General features: G+C 41.4%; 1 protein-coding gene across 16 annotated transcripts in view; it reads left to right on the top strand.

Annotated features, from left to right (window-relative positions):
- Positions 1-17,464, top strand: part of ADGRA1 (adhesion G protein-coupled receptor A1) — a 588,775-nt gene that overhangs the window by 148,771 nt on the left and 422,540 nt on the right. The window contains exon 7 of one of the 16 annotated variants that reach the window (XM_061635608.1): positions 3,635-3,696. The exons of the other annotated variants lie outside the window; for them this stretch is intronic. The gene's annotated coding sequence lies outside the window, so the exon portion shown is untranslated. The remainder of the gene's footprint in view (positions 1-3,634; positions 3,697-17,464) is intronic. 16 annotated transcript variants of the gene reach the window in all.

Here is a 17,464-nt window from a genome sequence, read left to right as displayed (position 1 = left end):
TGCGCCTGCAACTGTTTAGCCACCACCCGTTCTACCGCCTTGCTTAAAAATGGCAAATTTGAGACTGGGCGGTAGTTGTTCAGATCTTGGGGATCCAAGGAGGACTTCTTTAAGATTGGTTTAATTATTGCCTCCTTGAGAGTTGATGGCATTACTCCCTCTTCGAGTGATGTATTTACCACCATCTTGATCCCCTCACTCAGTCTATCTTTACAGCTCATAATGAGCCATGATGGACACGGGTCAAGTAGGCAGGTGGTTGGCTTTAGAGTTGAAAGCACCTTGTCCACTTCATTGGATGGAAGAGGCTGGAACCGACCCCACAACACCAGAGCACCATTGGTCACCTCTGGCTCACTCACTGTGTCCACAGCGTACGGAATAGCACTCTTAATACAATCAATTTTCTCCGCAAAGTGTTTTGCAAACTCGTCACAGGAGACCTTACCATGTTCCATTGGTTTCAGAGCAACTGGACTGACCAGGCTCCGGACCACTTGGAACAGTCTCCTGGGACAGCACTCTGCAGATGCAATGGTTAGCCAAGTGAACATAAAGGTTTGGAAACTACAGTACATTCCTCCTGAATTAAAATACAGCTTTTAATTAAAAAGTGGCTTGTAATTAAAATGATTTATAATTCTGAAGTTATTGTTCAGAATGATGGACAGATTGTTTATGAAAAACAATTTTTGTAAAGAATAAATTCACAATCCAGCTCTTATCCCAATACACGAGGGGGTGTGAGTATGACTGAAAAGGAGGGTATTATCATAGTTAGAACTTTATCTTTTGGGCAAAGTTCAATATGCTGGTTTTCTCCTTTAATTTCATAATTAATAACTAGAGTTCTATGTATCTTAATGGCCACTTTGTTTCCTTTTTTCCATCACCAAGTTTAACATGATCAGTTTATATCAGCCTCTTGACTATACCAGCAAGAAGCTTTAAACAGCATTGTTCAACGATAATTATGTAGTCACATTTTCTTGGTGTCTGCCCAACAACCATGGAACAGCCCTTTTCTAGAGCAGCCTTCCCAATGCTGATGCCCTCTAAATGGTTTGGACTACAAATCCCATCACTCCTGACTATTGGATATAGTGGCTAGAGTTGTAACCCAAAACATCCAGAGGGCATCAGCTTAGGAAAGGTGATAGAGGTCCATCAAAAATTGGAGCCTCAGAATCTTTCAGAGGTGATGGGCTGACTTCATTCAGTCTTATGTGGTTTACCTTTTAAAACCACTGCTGGATTACAATCTTTATTTAAAATTAGAAAGCAGAAGTGCTTACTCCAGATTTTTCAACAGATGAGGCAAAACTAAGCTGTGTTGTGACTAGGGATGTAACAAGGCATTTATTTCTGTTCTGCCCAATGTTCATCTTCTAACAAAAACTGTGTTATTAGTCTCGCCATCCACTGTGGTGGAATTTCACATAATTATGTAATAAATTACGATAACCCACAGCATTAACTTCAATGCAAAGGGCATTCATTTCAGTGCAAAGGAAAAACAATATAAATATGGGGGGGGGGAGAGAGAATGTAACTAGTTATGCATTGTTTGCAGAATGAAAACAACAGCAGTGAATACCGATTATATTTGTTGGATTGATTTCTGTTTTGGATATGGGACCAATCAGCAAACACCAGCAACTTCTCCTCCTGTTTCCATCAGAATTCTCCAACATTCCTAGTTGTTGAGACCCAGACAATTCACTCTTCATTAAGATTGGAAGGAGTGACTGGGATGTGGTTGAGCCAGGGCCAAGTCTGCCCACCATTTTTCCAGGGTAAGTCTATCCCATCACATTTGTCAGCCTTGTTTCCTCCCATTGAGAAAGGAAAATATATAATAGGTATTAGCAAAAGAAACCAACAGTTCTCTCCATCATTTATGCTTCCCATTTTTTATTGTGCCGTTCTTCCTCACTGCTTCAGGCAGATTCAACCCCTACCCCACCACCCGAGTGTAAGATGTTCTGGATACTGCTTTGCTAGAAGCAGGGTTTGGACATTAAGATGGAAATTAAGAGATCTGACAGTCTGCTATGTTCAGCGGTTTGTTTCTTGCATTTTGCAATACTTAATACAAATAGTTTTGAAGGATTCAAAAATAACACTTGTTCTTTCGGTGTCAGGAAACATACATTTTTTATTTAACCATGTTTTTTAATTCAGTATTATAGCCTGTTGTGTTGTATTTGTGCTGCTATTTTGAATCTTTAATGTTTACATAGTGATTTTTTTAAAATGCTGCTATAAAGATTTAGTTTTTATTTGTGTGGTTTTAAAAAGTTATTATTTTCTGTTTTTATGGGGGTTTTTAAGGAGAGACAGAATTTAAATAAAGTATTAAATAAAAAGTAGGGTCCCTAAGTTAGTCTGTAATTTTCTTTTGGTGTGACATGTGACCTGATCCTACTATTCCAGTATGATTCAGTGCAGACGCCTGGTTGAAACATTTTCCTTTTAAAACCCATACAATTAGAGAATACTTCAGCTCTTAGAAACAAACAAAAATGAATATGAACTCTGTTGTGAATGTTCAGCTCCAATATATCTTGCCTTTTAAACAGAGCCAAAACCCAACATTGCACAAGTCGCCTGCTCAGATAAGAGGATTTCACTTTCCTTCCTTCTCCCAACCCCTCTAGAGCAGATTTTGAGAGTGTGCAGGGGGGAGGGGAGGAAGGTGAAGCAGAAGTCTATTCAGCTTGTCCATGGAGAGCTTTAGATACAACCCTATATTTCTCCAAGCATCCATCCAGAGCGGGCACATTACCCAACTCCTGGACCCAGGAACCATCTACCCATAGGACTGCCATCTTGCTAGGATTCACTTTCAGTTTACTGCAGCCCTATAGCTAGCCTTCATTGTTAAGTGGGGCAGCTACATTTCTAGGTGGGGAATTTTGTGGAAAGAGGCATATGGTGCCAATCAACCCTCTTTACTGGTGGACAGGACATGAGGACCAGGCCAGGGGAAGGGAAAGGCAATGACTTTTCATCTAACTCCTCCATCCAGAGAGTGTGTTAACTTACATGAATGAAGTTTAATCTGTTGTATTGTCTTCACCCTCTTTTGAGAGAGCCCCAGGAATATCAGACTCAAGAAGCTTGACTTTTTTAGAGCTACAGTCTTCTTTCACCTGTGGTCTGTCCCTGTGGTCTGATTCTTCATGAACTGAACTACTGTGGTAATGACAGTGAGCTCCTGAGCTTGGCTTTGATGCTGCATTAGGCATGTCTGTTTTAAATTTAATCCAAAAAATGAACAGGACAATAGTACAAGTTTAGGAAATGGCAGAAAGAAAATAAATGCTTTAGGATGTGTCTGTTACCTCCTCCTTGAAGGGTCCTCCTTCTAATTTTGTTCCTGAACTTTAGATTTTCCTTCCTGTTGGATAATCAAGGGAAAACTTTTTAGTGGCTGCTATATGAAAGACTTAACTAAGCGATTGGATTTTTTTTACTGGTTGCTGGGTTGGTTTTTCTGTCCTGAAACACTGAAAAGGCCACATGCTGAACAGCACTTATTGGAAAAGTCAGAAATTAGACCTGAAGTACAGCCTAGGTGGTCAGCCAGCCAGCTAACTGTAGCTTACACAGCAATATTTCTTTTCTCTAGGGCTGTTTTCATCCTTTGTCATCAAGTACTCAAGGAAAAGAAGAAGAATAGTCACTATGATTGTGAGTGTAAATGAGTGCTTTAAAAGAGTAAAAGGTTACTTAGGGTAGCCATTTTTTTCCAGATCGCTTTAAGTCTAGCTCTACTCATTATAATAACTGCAGAATAAACTTGTATTCTTACTGTGTAGGTAAGCAAACATGTTTCTTTATTCTGGGTAGAGAACAAAACTGAAACTGAAAAGCAGAGCAAAGGAAAGTCCAAGGGAAGGTGTCTAACTGTACCCCATAATACAAAGTTCTAATATTTAAATTTTCAAGGGGCCTGTTACTATACAGGCTGGTTTCCCCCCCAGGATCGTTTTTAAGTAATTATAGGGTGATTGTGATCATGAAAAATCCACCCTCAGTCAGGGAAAGTCTTGAGTGAGCAGTCTTTTGGGAGCTTTTCCAGTTTATGCTTTTGTTGTATACTCGCCCTGCCTTATTCACTGAATTTTTCAGAGGGTTCTATTCTTACATTGCTCCTGTTCTTAAAACAAACCGTCATTCTTTAAATGAAGATTGTCATTGACTTTCATGTCACAAATAAAAAAAGACAATTTCCCCCAAAAAATCCTTTTTGGGGGGCAAAGCACAGGTCGAGGGGGGTGACCCTATTCCCTCCACTCCCCTGGATACAGGAGTGGTTTATTGGCTCTTCTCCAGCCTGTTACTATATTCAGCACTGGCTGAGAACCTGCCTGGCCATATCTGAATCAGCCACCCTGCGCTCCTACTGGGAGGAAGGGTGGGATATAAATCTAATAATAAATAAATAAAATATAAGAGAAATAGAGAGGGGCATAATCAGTATGTTATTGACACCGTGCTCCAAATCCCCTAATGGCTGCTTTCAACAACTTCAGATAGATGTTAAATAGCATTAGGGACAGTATAGCCCTCTGTGGCACTTTATATCTCAAGTGCCAGGGGGCCAAGTACCCAATAAGTAGCTCTATCTCTCCTTTACATCTGCAGGTGTGACAGTGAATGTGCTAGATGGATGTCTTGCCAACGTAATGGACTGGATGAGAGCAAATAAATTGAAGGTCAATCCAGACAAGACTGAGGCACTGTTAGTAGGGAGTTGCCTAGTCCAGATGGAGGGGATGTGGCCTGCTCTTGATGAAGTTACACTCCCTCCGAAGGAGCAGGTGTGTAGCTTGGGGTTACGCCTGGATTCATTCCTGTCATTTGAGATTCAATTGGCCACAGTGGCGAGGAGTTCCTTTCATCAGCTTCGGTTGGTGGCCCAATTACAACCCTAGCTAGAAAAGGTTAGCCTGACGTCTGTTGTCTACACTCAGGTAACCACTATGTTAGATTACTGCAATGCTTATACATGGGGCTGCCTTTGAAGACAGTTCAGAAACTGCAGCTGGTGCAGAATTCAGAAGCCATATTGCTCACTGGGGCAAAATGGTCTGAGCACATAACACCAATTTTGGCACAAATGCACTGGCTACCAGTTGGTTTCCAGGATTGATTCAAAGTGCTGGTTTTGATCTATAAAGCCTTATACAGTAATACCTCAGTTAAGGAATCCTTCAGGAATGAAGCTCCTTTTAAGGACTGCTTCTATAAGCTTTGCTATGCTATGGATAAACTTTCAAGCTGATGCCTTTGCTTTAAGGTGACACTGACTAGCCTCTGTCTTTGCTTTGCTATCAATAAACTGATAAGCCTGTGCCTTTGCTTTGCTAGGTGAAACTAACAAGCTTGTGTGTTTGATTTAAATGAAAGGGATCTCTTGCTTTCTCCCAGGGCTGAGGAGGGAAGGATCGAATACAGTTCAGAAGAGGAGAAGGAGGAGAGGGTCAAAGAAGGGGAGTGGTTTGGTGCTGGGTAGGCACCCTTAAATCTCCTGTTGAAGCTACCCCCACCATCTATGAGCAAATGTAGGACCCTATTCCTATTTTTTTCTGTGTTATTTGTACTGCTGGTACCAAAGCTTCTGTTAAAGAAGTAATATACAGGAACACATTTACTTTGTTAACTGAGGTATTACTATACAGCTTAGGACCCCAACACCTCAAGGACTGCCTATTCCCATTTGAACCAACCTGGACCCTGAGTTCAGCATCTGAAGCTCTTCTTTGTGTGTCCCCTCCAAGGGAGATGCGGAGAGTGGTGACATGAAAGTGGGCCTTCTTAATGGCCTCCTGCCTATGGCATGCTCTCCCCAGAGAGCATTATCTATTTAAGTTGCAGGCAAAAACATTTCTCTTCTCCCAGGCATTCAGCTCTTAATTTTTGGAGTGTTTTTGGAGGACTTTTGATGTTGTAGCCTCTTTTAGTGGGTGGGTTGCTCCACAATCTTATCCATGTATTTTTAAAAACTTTTTAGTTGTATTCCGTTTTATATTGGTTTTAATCTTTTTGTTGTACATTGCTTTATGAAGGAAAGTGACTAATACATTTAATAAAACAAACAAATACTATTCTCTGAGACCAGTCCCTTATATTGGAATTGAACCACCACAGTACAATTCTTCCAACTTCCATCTCACAGAAACAGTCCAGGAGAATACCATGGCCGATGTAGCAAAAGCCACTGAGAGATCCAGCAACAGTATCATAGCCACACTCTCTTATCTCTGTTAAAGAAAAGGTAATCCATCAGAGCATCCAGAGCCTATTACAGTCCCCAAACCAGGCTGGATCTCAGATTGAAATAGGTCTGGGTAATCTATTTTGTTCGCGTATGCCCTAGGCATACTGTTTGGGGTTATTCATGTTTTATTTGTATGGTACAGACATGTTATCTCTAGGTAAGTGTATGCAGGAACACATAGTGAAGCAGAGGATTGTACATGCAGAATCAGGCCAAATAACATTCAATTTTAATCTCAGTTTTGATAAGGTAAACCGCCCAGAGAGCTTCGGCTATGGGGCGGTATATAAATGTAATAAATAAATAAATAATATTATCTAGCATGTGTGTCAAATTGTATGCATAGATATTACTACATATTCTGTCTGATGCACATATGTTGTGAGGATGGGTTTCCATGCTGTCTTCATTTAGTGTACACAGGCTTATGAGTATTAGCAAATGGCTATTGTCTGCAATGAGCCAGTATGGTGTAGTGGTTAAGGTGTTGGACTATGACCTGGGAGACCAGGGTTCGAATCCCCGCATAGCCATGAAGCTCACTGGGTGACCTTGGGTCAGTCACTGCCTCTCAACCTCATGAAAACTCTATTTGTAGGGTCGCCATAAGTTGGAATCAACTTGAAGGCAGTACATTTACATTTTACATTGTCTGCAATAGCTCATGGCCAACTTGTCACGCAAACTCCTTGCAGTCTCAGAAGACTTGTCAGTGGTGAAAATTATTTATTGAAAAGAAACCATATGATACCAAGTTCTGTCTAAACATGTGCTGAATGTAAGCCTTGAAACAGAGAACTGTCTTAATGCTACCTCAGCTGCAAGAGACTGAAATGTACTACAATTTTAGTTCCTTGTAGATTGTATGTGGTTTAATATATTTTAATGTAGTGCACTATAGTGTAATATTCTACATACTTAAAAATAATCTCTTTTTAAAAGCAAAAATAGTTTGTTATAACGAAGTTGTTTTTCTGAATTACTCCATTACATCATTATTATCTCTATACATGTTTAATTAAAATGGAGGTGCTGTTACTGTTCTGACAACAGTAATAAAACTGCAATAGAGATCTAACTTTCCAAAAAATGTTCTGGCAGTATTTTTGCAGCTGTACAACCTTTATGTAAACAGTGCAATTGTTATAGCATGGCTTGGCTTAATGTAGCTTCCTATAGATGGATTATAATTTGGTTTTGATTTATATTCAGGTCATGCAGCCAGATGTATATACTCGCACCACAAATGATACATCATTGGTAGCTTAGAAATCTCTGCCAAAATGATACTAAACCATAAGTGTTAGTTACGCTCGGATTTTTATTTTAAAAAGGAATGTATTATACTATATGAAATGGCTCTGTAAAATGGTTTCAAATTTTTTCCTATCGTTGTCCACTGCCAGTGCTATGTGTGTGGCCCAGCCTCTGCTGCTGCTTGGTGTAATTAGTACCAAACATGTTTTTTTGCCAAGGTCAGTGGTTGTTTTTTGGGATGAAATGTACATATGCAACCAAAATTGCTCTAGTTTCCTTATTTAATTCTGTAGAAAATTGATATGAACAAGTATAAAGCTTTTAATGAACATTCAAAATGTTTCACAACAGTTTAAGCTGAACTATAAAATGGGAGCCCACCTGTGTGTGTGCATGTGCGCAAGTGTTTAAAAAAGAAAAGAAAGAAATGAAGACAATATTATTTTACAATTAAATAGAAAATAAAACCAGAAAGGAGCTCCCATAACCTTTGCATATTTTTCTCTGCAAAGGAATTTAGATAGAAAACACTTGTTGAGCTAATGCATGTTATGCTACTGTGCAATGGTGATCATCAGAACATGTTCATCCAGCAAGTGCCAAGGCTGTGGGAAGTATATAATCTTCAATTTTCTGGGTACAGTGTTTGATCAAATGTCATGTGAGATTAAAAGTAATTTGAAAAATCAAGAAGCCAGATGTCCTACTTTGGCCTTCGTGAGACACGATGGACATTTTTTCCAGATGCATTTTGGATTTGAGTAACTGCTTTTCTGTTCCTGATCATAATAGTTCAACATCATACATCTTCCCGCACCCTACATAGTGCTTATAAATCACCTTTCATAGCCATATATCAACTCATTGTCAAATTTGTTAAGATTTTGTTTTCTTATTTTGTGATACTAAAAAAAGATACGTGTAACAGTTTATGTCCATATTTGGTAACTGTCACTGGTATTATTAAACATGAGTTTTTTTAAAAAAAAAGATGAGCTCTTCCAATAACCAAATCTTGATTCATGCATAGTTTCATTGCAGCTGCCATACTGCAGTAGTCTACATAGTACAAAAGGTTAAACAGATGACATGAACTAGAAGTGCTCATCTACATGGTGGTTTACTGTTTGTTTAGTGCAACTCACATGTCCTTTTAATTTGCATGGTTCACATGACATTACCGGCAAACAGAAGCTATCACACAGTTTTCCCCCTGTAAATCTGTACTAATCTAGTCTTCTGATAATACAAAAAGCGAAGGAAAAAATGTCTTTAGTACGTAACTCTAGTGTTTGGAGATGCTTTGCTCTGATGCTTTTAGGTGGGTGTGTCAATTGTTCCCCTCTCCATGCCCATTCCCTCCTCCTCCCTTTGTTCATTTTATTTCCTGTAGGCTGAAAAGCAACTTCCGGCTGCTCTCCTCCTCCTCCTTTTTTATGTTGCTGCAAATGGTGCCTTTATTTTCTTTCCCTCCTCTAATTTGTGTGCAAAAGCATAACACTGCTTGAACAAAGATTTGTATTTCAGTTGTATCCTACCAGGGAAAACACAGATACTCCCACTTCTAGGTTTTTTTTTTAAAGAAACCCACTGCAACATATTTGGTTGCCAAGCAACCAGAGGGGTGGAAATGTGAACTTAGAGGGCGTGGTCATTAGGAAACTGCATGATTGATCCTTCCTCTCAGTGTGAATAGAAAACACTGTGTTTGCAGCTGGCATTGAGCCCTTACTGTGGATGGTGCAAATAGAAAATGAAGGTAAAACCAGCGCCTTTAGTACGAAGTAATGCCTCCATGTGGATAAGCCCTAGGTGAGCTCTGTTATGGCTTTCACTTACCAATTTGTGGCCTTTTTGTGATTCTTACGTAGGCAGTTCTTGAGTAAATAAATTGGAATGAAACCTCAAGGTACTGCCAGGGATTTCAGTGTAGGGGTGTTTCTCCATTTGCACATTCTGTTGCCACCTTGATGTGCAAGAAGATAGGAGAAAGAGGGCAACTAGACTTTTGTACTGCTGAATACCTGCCAGGATGGCATTTTTTTCATTTTCATTGCTAGACTTTTTATAGGATGTAGGAGAGAAAGGGAAGGAGATTTGATCTTCCAGCCTAATAATGATCTTCTCTAGCTCCTTCTTTGTCTTGCAGATGAGAAAGTAAGCTGATAATTTTGTGGTCCTTTCTCCTTTTGGAGGAATCTACAGAATCTAGTACTGGGGCTGCCAATGTGGCATCCATGGGTGCAGTGGCCCTTGAGTACTTCTCTTGGCATCCACAAAGTATGTGAGCCTCCACCCCCTGCTCACAGATACCTTTGTCATGGGGTAGAGCGGGTTGTTACCTTTCCCCACCCCTTGAAAAGTACATAGAGCTGAAAAAGGCAGTTAGAGAAGTGACACTCTTTTCAACTTCTTTCAAGTCTCTGTGCTTTTCAAGGCTTAGACTGGCAGCTGAGTAGTTGAGCAAAAGGTAGACTGAATGAGAGTGTTGGACGGAAAGGGAAGCAGTCTGTGAGACTAGGGGCTCATCCACACAGACGTTTAATGTGGATTTGAAGCTGCTTGTCTTTCAAATGTTTGGTACAGTGTCCACATGATGTTCTCCTCACCCAAGTGGCAGCCTGCACTCCCCCCATTAATTCAAATCTTCCCAATCTGCAAATAATCTGCTAAGGGAAGAAAATCTATTATCAAATTGCATATTACCTGACTGGACACACTGAAGAGCATTGGGTGGGTGGTGTGGTTTTTTTTGCATGTGTGGTGATGTTTCACTGGGTGCTGATGATCGCCACAACCCCTACTTCTATTTGCTCATCACCTGTGGGCAAACTAACCATTTTGTTTCTATCAGCTTAAAGGAAAGGATGCAGCATGCCTCTTTCCACTGGTTGTTGCTGAAGGCACATATTTGATACATATTTTTATTTTTAAAGCAGCTGTTTTACAGAAAACAGCTGTATTAAAAACAAAATTGGCCTTTTAGGAAGACTTGGCAGGTACAGGAGGCAGGAGAGGAAAAGAGAAATATGCATTTACTTTCCAACCCCCCCCCTCCCTGTCTTGCCTTGGCCATATGTGCTTGTGTGTGAAAAATACTGTTTATTTTCTTCTCCAAGCTGCGCCACAGCTTTCTGTGTTGGGGGACAGGGTCTGGAGTCTGAAGGTGCCTACGCCTCCTCCTTCCTAGCTGTTCTTTGCCCTTCTGTTGCCTCTCAGCCAGACGCAACACAGATATTTTTATTTTTGAAATAAAATACTTTGTCGTTTTGTGCAAAAATGCTACATCGAAAACCATGTATTTAATTTTTATTTTTTTTTAAAAAGGTAGTTTTGCCCACTGTGAAACATGCTTGGAACATTTGCTTTGGTGGAAGTTTGTTGCACAATTCCACAGACAAAACAATTTTTGAAAAAGGTGTGCATGCGCAGCCAAACAAATACTTGTGTGCATGCCCACAAAGAACCTCGGGTTTCTGAAACTTCCAGAGGGTGGGGAAGTATTAAATGAGGGGAGGGACAATAACAAACAGTGCAAATACATCCCATCCAGCACCATCCTCTAGTGTGCATGATAAACAGTGTTATAGGCATAAAATTGAAAATGCTCTTTGTGGCTGAAAGCACATAAAAGCACAAATGGAAAAATCTAGCCATGTATAGGTTAAAGTTCTAGTGTGAGCACAGCCTGGGGGTAAGGAAAACTGCTTGATGGGAGTCAGGGAGTGGAAGTGGCATGCTGCAAGAGTCAGGAGAGAGGGGATGGGATTCCTGGAGAGGAGAAAATTGAGTGCTAAAGAGAGAAAATGTATTGCATGGACAAAATTTTATGATTTTTTAAAATAGGTCCACTGTCCCAGCCCTAACACATCACAGTTCGCTTATGTATCTATATACTGAACTGTAAAAATCATGGGTCTGATGCTTTCCTGCACTGCCTTGGTCCAAAAATTTGAATCTGAGGCATGGATCCTTATAGATTTTTGCAAAATGCATGAGGATCTATGCATTGGATCAATGTTTTTCTGGTGGTGGCAATTTGAATTTCACTGTGTTTTTTGTGATTTTTATTGTGTGTTCTATGAATGTAAATATTTGATGGTATATTTTGGGGGATCCCATATAAAACAGTGAAAATTCAAGAGGATCCATTTTAATAATATAAGATTCAGTTTTTACCCAGACCTCATGAAAACGCAAAATGTGTGTGTTTGCAGAGAGTGTGACCCAGGGGAGGGGGGGAAAGAAGCAACTAGGGGGAGTGGTGCCCATGCTACTTATATGAGCCCCAGGGAGAGTTCTTGGTGGAGCAATCAGGAGGAGGAGGACTGGGATTCTGGGAAGGGACCCAGTGGTTTGCAATGGGAGGGGATGGCTTCAGCTCTGCCCCCTTAGTTCCAATCACAACTGAAGAAGTACTGTTTGACAACTAGCCAGCCTCTCAGTCCGGTCTTTTTGCTCAAGCCGTCACTTGCACCTCCTCCAGAGCAAGAGGAGGCTCAACCAGAGGTGATGTCAAAGGAGGATCTGGCTGAAATGCGTCCACCTCTGTCGGCAAGGACATGCTGGCAGATGCTCAGGCAGGAGGAGATAGCACCTATTTTTCAACCTGTTTTTAGGAGTGCTCACTTGCTAACCTAGCCTTGTTCAGAGAGACCTTCCTCACACAAACAGAAAGCCCACCCTGAGCCTACTTACAGAGTCTCAAGAGTTCTATTGTTGTGACAATGTCTTAGCTTGAGTAATCATGCCTAGTTATGTTGTGTAGCAATGCAGAGTCCTGGGGAACCTGTAAGCTGATCTGTGAAATGCTGTAAGCTGAGACTCCACATTAAACCTAACGGAGAAAAACGCACCAATGAATCAGAGTCTGAATCTGATGGGGTTGGCCAGGACAGTACTCTCCCAAAATTTCACATGTCCAAAAAGACTGGCAACGCCTGAAGTAGGTAGTAATAAAAACCATGAACTGCTTCGTTAAATTGGCCATTTGTTGAGATTTGCAATGCAGATGATTGTAATATATGGTGAGCACCTGTGAACCAGGTGGACCTCATAAATGGTGCACTGAATTTTCATAAACACACATTGATGTGAAAATAGGGCACTTGTTTCCTCCACCACCATGATGAGCCATTCCTCCAGTCACCTTTTTCATTGCTTTTCACAGCTTGTTCACAGTTCCAATTGACTGTTGGTAGCTTCATCCCCTCCCCTCCACAAGTGGCATGTTGTTGCTGGCTGTATGATGTTAATCAATCCAGGAACACATAAACAGCATCATATTGTCACAGATTTGGTAATGTGATATTGATCCTGTTTGTAGTATATTACTCTATTTATTTATTTATTTGCTTGCTTGCTTGCTTGCATGCTTGCTTGCTAAAAGGGCACAATTTTAGTGCTTGGGGGGGAAGTTTGCAAAAAAAAGTCTCTTCCATTTTGGATCTACTCTAGAATGAAACGCAGAAGCAAGAAACATATAAATGAAGCAGACTTCTTTATTTATTAAATGTATGTCCCACCCTTCCTCCCAAAGGAGCCCTGGGTGGCAAACAACAAGCAATAAAACAATAAAAACATCTTTAAAACATTTCCACTGGATCCATTTCAGTCGGGTTTCAGGCCTGGTTTTGGCACGGAAACAGCCTTGGTCGCCCTGTATGATGACCTCTGTCGGGAGAGAGACGGGGAGTGTGACTCTGTTGATTCTCCTTGATCTCTCAATGGCTTTCAATACCATCGACCATGGTATCCTTCTGGAACGACTGGCTGAGTTAGGAGTGGAAGGTACTGCATGGCAGTGGTTCTGCTCCTACTTGGCGGGTTGGCTCCAGAAGGTGGTGCTTGGGGAGCATTGCTGGGCACCCTGGACACTCCAGTATGGGGTTCCGCAGGGGTCAGTTCTGTCCCCCATGCTGTTCAACATCTACATGAAACCATTGGGTGTGGTCATCTGGAGCTTTGGAGTGTGTTGCCATCAGTATGCTGATGACACGCAGCTCTATTTCTCCTTTTCATCTTCATCAGGTGAGGCTGTCAATGTGCTGAACCAGTGTCTGGCTGCAACAATGGACTGGATGAGGGCTAATGAACTGAGGCTCAATCCAGACAAGACTGAGATGCTGCTAGTGGGTGGTTCTTCAGACCGGATGGTGCATGTTCAACCTGTCCTGGATGGGATTGCACTCCCCCTGAAGGAGCAGGTTCGTAGCTTAGGGGTTCTCCTAGAACCATCTCTGTCACTTGAGGCTCAGATAGCCTCAGTGGCATGGAGTGCCTTCTACCCAGAGCTTGGAAAAGTTACTTTTTTGAACTACAACTCCCATCAGCCCAGTCCAGTGGCCATGATGGCTGGGGCTGATGGGAGTTGTAGTTTAAAAAAGTAATTTTTCCAAGCTCTGCTTCTACCAACTTCGGTTGGTGGCCCAGCTACACCCCTATCTGGACAGGGATAACCTGGCTTCAGTTGTCCATGCTCTGGTGACCTCCAAGTTAGATTACTGCAATGCACTCTACATGAGGCTGCCTTTAAAGATGGTTCGGAAACTGCAGCTTGTGCAAAATGCAGCAGCCAGATTGGTAACAGAAGGTTTGAACATATAAAATCGATTCTGGCCTGCTTGCATTGGTTGGCTGTATGTTTCCGAGCTCAATTCAAAGTGCTGGTTTTAACCTATAAAGCTTTATACGGTTTGGGACCACAATACTTGATGGAATGCCTCTTCCAACACGAACCCACCCATACACTACGTTCAACATCCAAGGCCCTCCTCCGGATGCCTACTCTGAGGGAAGCTCGGAGGATGGCAACAAGGGAGAGGGCTTTCTCAGTGGTGGCTCCCAAATTATGGAATGAAGTTGTTGACAAGATGCGCCTGGCACCAACACTGTTATCTTTTCGGTGCCATATCAAGACTTTCCTCTTCTCCCAGGCACTTTAGCATGTGTTTTTAAATTGTTTTTTTTTAAAAAAGTGTTTTTAAATTTGTATGTTTGTTCTTAATGTTTTTAATTGTTGTAAACCGCCCAGAGAGCTTTAGCTATGGGGTGGTGTACAAATGTAATAAATAATAATAATAATAAATAATTTCCTTTACAGATACAGCCTGGGATAAAGGTCTCTACTTGAAAGGGGGGGTCTTCAGTAGGCACCAAAAAGACAACAGAGATTGTGCCTGTCTAATATTTAAGAGGAGGGAATTCCAGCACTAAAGCTCCCCTTCTTACATTATGTGGAATGGACCTCCTGAGGAGATGATATCTGCAGGAGGCCCTCACCTGCTGGGCACAGTGATTGACTGGGTATATAAGGAGTGAGACATCTTTTAGGTATCCTGGTTCCAAGCTGCACAGGGCTTTATATGCCAAACCACTAGCTAGTGCAATTCTTTCAGCCGCGGGGTAACATGTTGGTGATATCCTGCCCCAGTGAGTAGTTGAGCCACCACATTTTGCACCAAGTGCAGCTTCTGGACCACCCTCAAGGGCAGTTCCACATAGAGTGCATTGCAGTAAGCCAGCCTGGCAGTTACATGTGCATGGATGACAAGTAGCCATGCTATCCCAGTCCAGAAATGGCAGTAACTGTCTCACAAACTGAAGTTGGTAAAAGGCATTCCTAGCCACTCAGGTCACCTGGGCCTCTAGTGACTATGAACCTGTGCAACCCCATCCAAAGGAGGCAATTGACCAGTTATCTGGTTTTGGGAACCACCCACCCATAGTCTTGCCAGAATTCAGAGTTAGTTTGTTGGCTCTCATCCAGCCCGACCCCCCCCCCAGTCCAGGCACTGACCCAGCACTTGCATGGCCTCTTCTGATATTTTGTTACAGAGAAATAGAGTTGGGGGTATCATCAGCATACTGATGGCACCTTGTCCCAAATCTTCTAATGACTGCACCCAACGACTTCCTGTAGATGTTAAATAGCATTGGGGACAAGATGGCACCATGTGCTGCTTGAGGCAGCCTACAGCACAACTGCCAGGTGTCCAAAAGACAACCACCCAATGCTGTTCTCTGAAAACTGACCTTGGAGATAGAACTAGAACTACTGTAAAACTGCCTCAAATACGCATCTCACCAAGTCTACTCAGAAGGATACCATAGTCAACGGTATAAAGAGACTTGAGGCTAATGTTATAACCTTCATGTGTAGATTGCCAGAAACAGCATCTAGACTCTCAGTGTTTGATAATGATGATGATAAATATATTTGTTAGTCATTTTTTTAAAAAAATGTAAGGTGTTCTTACTAATGGATCCCAATGCAGAATTTTGATTTTTATGTAAAAGTTACATACACAGTTTTAAAATAGATGTAACAGAACATCTCCATTTCCCTCAGCTTCAAATCTTTGATATTTCCCCCCTTTATCATAAGGTGATTAAAAGATAAAAACATATTAGAGCCTCGTCTGAGTTACCATCCTCGGTTGGTCATCCCTGTTTTTAAGGGAACAGGCAGTGAAGGCTAACTGGAATTTTCTTTCAGACTAGGCTCATCTACATGGTGGTTTACTGTGTGTTTGGTGCTACTCACATCTTTTAATTTGCATGATTCACATGACATTACTGGCAAGCAGAAGCTATCACAGTTTCCCCCCTGTAAATCCATACTAACCCAATCCACTGATAATATGAAAAGGGAAGGAAAAAATGACTTCTCTAGCGCTTGCAGATGCTTTGCTCTGATGCTTTTAGGTGGATGTGTCAATCATCCCCCCTCCACGCTCACTCACTCCTCTTCCCTTCTTTCATTTCCTGTAAGCTAAAAAGCAGTTTCCAGCTGCTCTCTTCCAATCTGTCGGCCTTTTTTATGTTGCTACAAATGGTGCCTTTATTTTCTGCCCCCCCAACTTGTGTGCAAAAGCATAACACTGCTCAAACAAAGCTTTGTATTTCAGCTGTATCGTATCAGTGAAAATGCAAATAATGGCACTTCTGGGTTGTTCTAAATTGAACCTACTACAATTGGTAGAACAAACTGAGCATGCTCAGTTGCCAAGCAACCAGAGGGAGTGGAAATGTTAAATTAGAGGGTGTGGTCATTAGGAAACTGTGTGATTGATCCTTCCCCTCAGTGTAAATAGAAAACACTTTTTTTTCAGCTGGCATTGAGCCCTTATTGTGGGCGGTGCGAACAGAAAACAGAGGTAAAAACAGTGTCTTTAATACAAAGTAATGCTGCGGTGTGGATAAGCCCACTGCTGTTCCCATTAATGAAAGGACTTCTATCCTGAGCACTTGGAGGATTAATGGAGTCAGCAAAAGTTCCTTTAGTGAGTGGCTGGAGATTTTCCACAAAGGTTAAGTGAACATATTCTACCCTCATAGCTATTGTGGACAGAGCTACAGCTGGTTACACAGTTACAGTATTTTGAAAGTTCTGAGGACTAGGCTAGAATTGATGTTTTCATGGAGTGAATAACATGGGACTGCCAAAAGAAAATAAACTTAACTCTGGTTAAGGTTGAAGCATAGGTTCTTGAAAGGATAAAATACAGATCACAGTGTCCACAAACATGCTACAGTATTTTTCTCTGTAGTTTAAGAAGCGTGAATATTTTTGCATTGCACAAGGAAATGTTTTCTGGCAGCATGAATATGGGTTGTGGATCTCTGTGCATGCAGAGCTGGGGCATTTCTTGTACTTCAGATTGTTACTCTTACTGAAGACTGCTCCAATTGGCTTGTTAGAAAGCAATAGGGATGTTATGTATAGCTTTTGTTGATTTGTTCATGCTAAGCATCCCTGCTAGGTTTTGGCTAAGAATAAGGTTTTTAGTTGTGTCTAAGGCAGTTCTTATAGCTCTTGTGTATTCTTCTTTCTATTTTTGGTAATTGTAGTATAGGAGGAAAGGCAAGTATGAATTGAATGAATACTGGGAAAAGCTATTGTGGCTGCACTCCTAA

Source organism: Rhineura floridana, chromosome 7, assembly GCF_030035675.1.
Source record: "Rhineura floridana isolate rRhiFlo1 chromosome 7, rRhiFlo1.hap2, whole genome shotgun sequence".
NCBI lineage: Eukaryota > Metazoa > Chordata > Lepidosauria > Squamata > Rhineuridae > Rhineura > Rhineura floridana.
The sequence above is the reverse complement of the archived record's forward strand: the minus strand, read 5'-3'. Positions and strand labels throughout refer to the sequence as shown.